Genomic DNA, 6,651 nt, shown 5'->3' with positions numbered 1-6,651 from the left:
GCGCTGTCTGTGGGAACGACACTTATTCTCACTCTCTTCAACTTTGTTAAGCTGGTTTCCACCATTCGTACACTCTCTTTTGACCAGGCATCCCTCTCCAACATGGGGAGCGAAGAAAGCCACAGCACACAGAATGACACCCATCTTGCACCTAGTGCGAAGCAACGAAAGAATGAAGGAAATAGGGTTGCTCTTCAAGCTAAAGTCGATGAGCTAGAATCTCCAAATAACAAGATAGCAATGAAGAATGGGGTCCTCCAGGAGCAGTATAAGAAGCTCTTTGAGATGCTCCACGAAACTAGGCGTACTCAAACACGCGAACTCGTTACCCTTGTGGACATCAACCATCATCTGGATGCCTCCCAACGAGGAGGGTCACCTTCATTCGACATAGGTATCCCTGATGAAGAGCGAGCTAATCATCAAAACATTGATCAACATGAGACTTTTCTCAACCCAGCTGCTTCAACACGAAGCAGGAGAAGTGGAGGAAGACACCTCATTGCAGAAAGGTTGGAATGATCGAAAGCCGTTTATCGTGACTGCCGAGACTTCCTAAAGCAACGTCGAGAGAATCCCCTCCACATAAGCTCGAAGATCAATTACCCAAGGGCTTCTGAAAGACTTGGTCCCCTCCCACGTCCCAGGCCGGCTACCAAGTTGGGGAAGGGGCAACAAGTCCTAGAGAAACACGAAGGTATAGGGGACTCAAAGATGTTTCGACAGACATACCTTGAAAGTCAGTACGGCAAGTCCAGGGAAAAATCACATACTCTTGATCAAACCTGCCTACTTCCAAGAGGAGATGAAGATTTACGAAAGAAAGCTCCAGTGGTACATGACTCCACTCAGGACATTCTTATCCTACAACTTCTTAAGGAAGTAAACCAGTTAAAGGCCGAACGACAAGCTAAGATACCTGATTGGAACCAACCTAGGCCTGGACCTCTTACAAGGAGGATCCTTGACACCCCCTCCAAGCAAAGACAAAGCAGAAGCTTGGCTTGCAACTCTATACTGGAAAGGAGGACCCAATTGAACACCTTAACCTCTTTGAGTCCACCATGGCATACCGGATGCACACTAACGAAGAGCGATGTCTTCTCTTCCCCTCCACCTGAGACGGTAGACTCATTTGAAGAAACTGTTTATTTCTCAACACATTTTCCAGACCGATCACTTGTATTCTGCAGATGACTTATACACTATTTGCCAAAAGTCAGACGAGTCACTATGAGAGTATGCTGGTCGCTTCAGCCATGAGTATTCTCGCTGCACTGAGGTAGATGACAAGACCGCCCTTAAGGCCTTCACGGCAGGCCTACGTGATTGTTTCTTCAAGTACATGATAAATGCCAACACTTGGAAGACTTACTCTGAGGTGATGGCATAGGCTTATAACCATGCCTCCGCCGAGGCAAGGACATATCAAGGGAAACCCCCCACAGCCACCCCTTATCAGTAAGTAGGGAATGGAAGCCAAATCCAACCAAATGAGAAGACCTTGACCTTCTAAACGGCAGCGGTGCCTCCCCCTGCCTTACTTAAAACTTTGCCAAGTTAACAGACATATCAATCTCAGGGTAAAAGGAAAGATTTCCATCATCACCAGTCTTATTTTAGTAAAAGGAGTAAGGGACACTACTGCGATAACCAAGGGTATCACCACGATAATCCTCGACCCCAGGCAGTCAACACAGTGGGTCAAGCACGTGTCAGGATAGCCCCTACCCCAAGGTATGAGGCATACACACCTTTGAACGCCACATGCGTGGCCATTTACTCCAGCATATCACACCTAATACCGAAGCCAAAGCTGAGGCACCCGGATTACAAGTCCACAAAGAACACGGGCACGTTTTGCTGCTACCACGAGTATAACGGCCATGACGGCGAGAAATGTATCACCCTTCGTGATCATATTGAAGCTTTGGCACGTGAAGGAAAAATTGATCAATTCCTCATTCACCCTCCAAGGGGTAACCGTAACCAACGCCGGGTGAATGTGATATATTCCATAAGTGGTGGCACACCCATATCTAAATCTTCCAACAGGGCCATGAAAAATAGTGAACGAACTTTAAGGTCTGGCCACCAAGTGTTTCACGTGGAAGACATCAGGGGACACAAGCATCAAAAGCCTAACTGGGATCCAATATGTTTCTACCCTGAGGAAGAAAGAGGTATCATCTACCCTCACAACGACCCACTGATCGTGGAAGCTCACATAGCCAACTTTGAAGTACGATGAATCCTGGTAGACACGGGGGCTTCGGTCAATATCATGTTTGCCGAAGCTTTCAGGGCACTTAATGTAGCTGAACACTTGCTCGATCGCTCGATTTCCCCTCTAATAAGCTTCTCCGGTGATATCGTGCAACCTTTGGGGAGCATACACTTACCTTTCACTATTGGTACAAGCCTTTACACAGCTACCATTACCACTAACTTCCTGGTGATTGATTGCCCAACGACATACAATGTCATCTTGGGACGCACATGCATCAATGATCTCAAGGCCATGGTATCCACACATATGTTGTTGATGAAATTTCCAACTCCTTATGGCAATGGTTACATCAGAGGAGATCAACTTAGTGCACGATCATGTTACAACACTTTGGTCAAGCAACAACATCTGTATGTGCCCAAGGAAACCCTTTCTATACATGACCAAGGCATAATGACCAGCCCAGACGAAGCTAACTTGGATCTTCACGATGGCAACAGTCAATCCGACGATCATCGAGATTACTTTTTCACCCAGCAAGCACAACCCGCTGAAGAGTTGGAGAAGGTCTCTATCTCAAAAGATTATCCGGATCGCATGGTGAAGATTGGCACCATCTTGTCACCACTCATTCGGTTGGCATTGATCTCTTTTTTGCAAGAGAACACTGAGTATTAACCTTAAGACCAAGCCAGTGAGACAAAAGCGAAGATCCTATAACGCTGAACGATACGAGGCAATGAAGGCAGAAGTTGAAAAACTCAAAGGCATAGGCTTTATCTGCGAAGTCAATTAATCCAACGTGGGTAGCAAATGTTGTCCTTGTTAAAAAGAATCTTACCAAGGAAAGTCTCCTGCTCCAAAAAGTCTTGTTGAGAATGTGTGTTGATTACACCGACCTAAACAAAGGATGCTTGAAGGATAGCTTTCCTATTCCTCTCATAGATAGACTTATAGACTCTACATCAGGGTGTGAACTCCTGAGCTTCATGGATGCTTACTCAGGATACAACCAAATCCTCATGAACCCTTCGGACCAAGAACACACAGCCTTCACTACTGACAGGGGACTATATTGCTATAAAGTTATGCCTTTCGGCCTAAAGAATGCAGGAGCGACTTATCAGAGACTAGTCAATTCAATGTTCGCCGAACAAATTGGGAAGAGCATGGAAGTTTACGTTGATGATATGCTAGTCAAGAGCAAACATGCTGACCAACACATCACCAACTTATTTGAAACTTTCACCATTCTGAAGAGGTATCGAATGAGGTTGAACCCCAATAAATGTGCCTTCGGCGTATGCTCTGGCAAATTCTTAGGCTTCATGATAAGCCAACGAGGCATTGAGGCTAATCCTGAGAAGATCAAAGCAATCCTCGACATGAAGGAGTCGGTAACTTTAAAAGACATCCAAAGCCTTACTGGCAAGGTGGCAGCCTTAACTAGATTCATCTCTAAGGTCACAGACAGATGTGCTCTTTTCTTCAAAGCACTTAAGGGAAGTAAGAAGTACATTACATGGACTGATGAATGTGCTGAGGCATTCAAGAACCTCAAAGACTACATGAGTAAAGCCCCTCTGCTCTCCAAACCTAAGGTTGGTGACACTCTCATTATCTATCTGTCGGTATCGACTTCAGCTGTAAGTTATGTTCTCATTCGAAAGGATGGTAATGTCGAACGGCATGTTCACTACGCTAGCAAAGCCTTACAAAATGCGGAGACACGATACTCCAACATTGAGAAATTGGCTCTAGCATTGGTCATGTATACTCGAAAACTTCGCCCTTACTTCCAAGCACACTTCATCATTGTGCTTACCAATCATCATCTTCAACAGATACTCCAAAGTCCTGACACTTTCAGGCGAATGATCAAATGGGCGATAGCATTGGGTGAGTTTGACATCTCCTACCAACCAAAGCCAGCTGAGAAGGGCTAAGCAATGGCAGACTTCATCGCCGACTTCACATATCTTGTTAATATTGTTTCTACGCCTAAAGAAGTGGTTTCATTACCCTCGGAAGCTTAGAAAACAGAACCAACATCCCTAACATGGAGCCTATATCTTGATGGCTCGTCTAACCAACAGGGTTGTGGAGTAGGACTAGTCCTTACGACCCCTGACAAAGTGGCAATGGAGTATGCTCTTCGTTTCAAATTCAAGGTGTCGAACAATGAGGCCAACTATGAAGCCTTCCTAGCAGGCTTACGTTTGGCCAAACACCTTGGGGTTAAACAAATTGATATCTTTAGTGACTCCCAATTGGTGGTTAACCAGGTCACCAACAACTTTGACGCTAAGGATAGCTCCATGACAGCATATCTGGCACAAACACAATTGTTGCTCAAGCACTTCCACTACCAGATCACCCAAATTCCTCGAGCGGCAAACAGTCATGCAGATGCTTTGGCTCGCCTCGCCTTAGCGGTGGAAGACAAGATTGGGAGAAAAATTCAGGTCGAATTGTTGGTAGCACCAAGCACCATGGTTGTGGAAGTGTGCAACTTACAATAGGGGGATAGTTGGATTACCCCAATTTATAGATTCCTTACTCATGGCACCCTTCTAAATGACAAAGTCCAAGATAAGCAAATTCGATACAAGGCTACCCGTTACTTGATCATTAATTACAAACTCTACAAGCGGGGTTTTAACCTACCATACCTAAGATGCCTTTCGCCCGCAGAGGCGAAAACTGTCCTTCGGGAAATACATGAAGGAGTCTGCGGAGATCATGTTGGATCTCGATCCCTAGCACACGAGGCTTTTCACCAAAGATATTACTGGCCAACATTCCACCAAGATGCCATCAGAATATCCCGCTCATGTGATAAGTGTCAACGCTACGTAACTATTCCTCACTCCCCTCTCGAGCTGCTTACTCCTATGATCAGCCCTTAGCCCTTCGCCCAATGGGGACTTGATTTGATCAGCCCAATGCTTGCAGGGAAGGGCAAAGTTCGCTATGCAATCGTTGCAGTTGACTACTTCACAAAGTGGGCCGAAGTAGAACCCTTGGCAACCATTACTGAGGCAAAAATAGAAGACTTCGTATGGAAGAATATCCTTTGCAAATTCGGCATTCCCAATGCGATAGTCACTGACAACGGGCGACAGTTCGACAACAATAAGTTCAGGATGTTCTCCTCTAAGTTCAACATCAACTTATGTTTTGCCTCCCCAGCTCATCCCCAATCTAATGGACAAGTTGAAACTATCAACAAAATAATCAAGCAAACTTTGAAAACCAGCTTGGACAAGGCTAAAGGTTGTGGGCCAGAATTTGTACAGCAAGTTCTTTGGTCATACCGCACTTCGTATCGGACATCAACAGGAGAAACCCCATTCTCACTTGCCTTTGGTACAGAAGCATTTGTCTTAGTTGAGCTTGAGCAAGCAACGTTTCAAGTCCATGAATGCTTCCAACATGAAACAAAGTCTAAGTATATGTCAACAAGACTATACAAATAAATGAACAGCTTCACAGTATATTCATTCAATCATACATTCCAACACATTCATACATAAGCCAACTGTGCTTTGAAAGGGTATACTTTGTGTCATTTGACACTTGCTACAATGTGCCTAGACACCTTGCCCTTATTCTCACCAACCAGGTGATGAAATGTGAAGAAGGAACTCATCTTCATGCCACCAACCAGGTGATGAAATGTACAACCCGTACTCTCCTTCATGCCACCAACCAGGTAATGAAATGTACAACCCGTACTCTAATATCATTTGGCAACTTGCCACTCATGCCACCAACCAGGTGAAGAAAGAACTTATCTTCATGCCACCAACCAGGTGATGAAATGTACAACCCGTACTCTCTTTCATGCCACCAACTAGGTGATGAAATGTACAACCCGTACTCTAATATCATTTGGCAAATTGCCATTCATGCCACCAACCAGGTGAAAAAGGAACTCATCTTCATGCCACCAACCAGGTGATGAAATGTACAACCCGTACTCTCCTTCATGCCACCAACCAGGTGATGAAATGTACAACCCGTACTCTAATATCATTTGGCAACTTGCCATTCATGCCACCAACCAGGTAATGAAATGTACAACCCGTACTCTCCTTCCTGCCACCAACCAGGTGATGAAATGTACAACTCGTACTCTAATATCATTTGGCAACTTGCCACTCATGCCACCAACCAGGTGAAGAAGGAACTCATCTTCATGCCACCAACCAGGTGATGAAATATACAACCCGTACTCTAATATCATTTGGCAACTTGCCATTCATGCCACCAACCAAGGGAAGAATGAACTCATCCTTGTGCCACCAACCAGGTGGTGAAATGTGATGAAGGAACTCACATTTGTACCACCAACCAAGTGATGAAAGCAACTCACTATTCATTCCACCTACCAAAAAATGAGTGGTATAACTTGTACA

This window comes from Malus sylvestris, chromosome 16, assembly GCF_916048215.2.
Source record: "Malus sylvestris chromosome 16, drMalSylv7.2, whole genome shotgun sequence".
Lineage (NCBI taxonomy): Eukaryota > Viridiplantae > Streptophyta > Magnoliopsida > Rosales > Rosaceae > Malus > Malus sylvestris.
The sequence above is the reverse complement of the archived record's forward strand: the minus strand, read 5'-3'. Positions refer to the sequence as shown.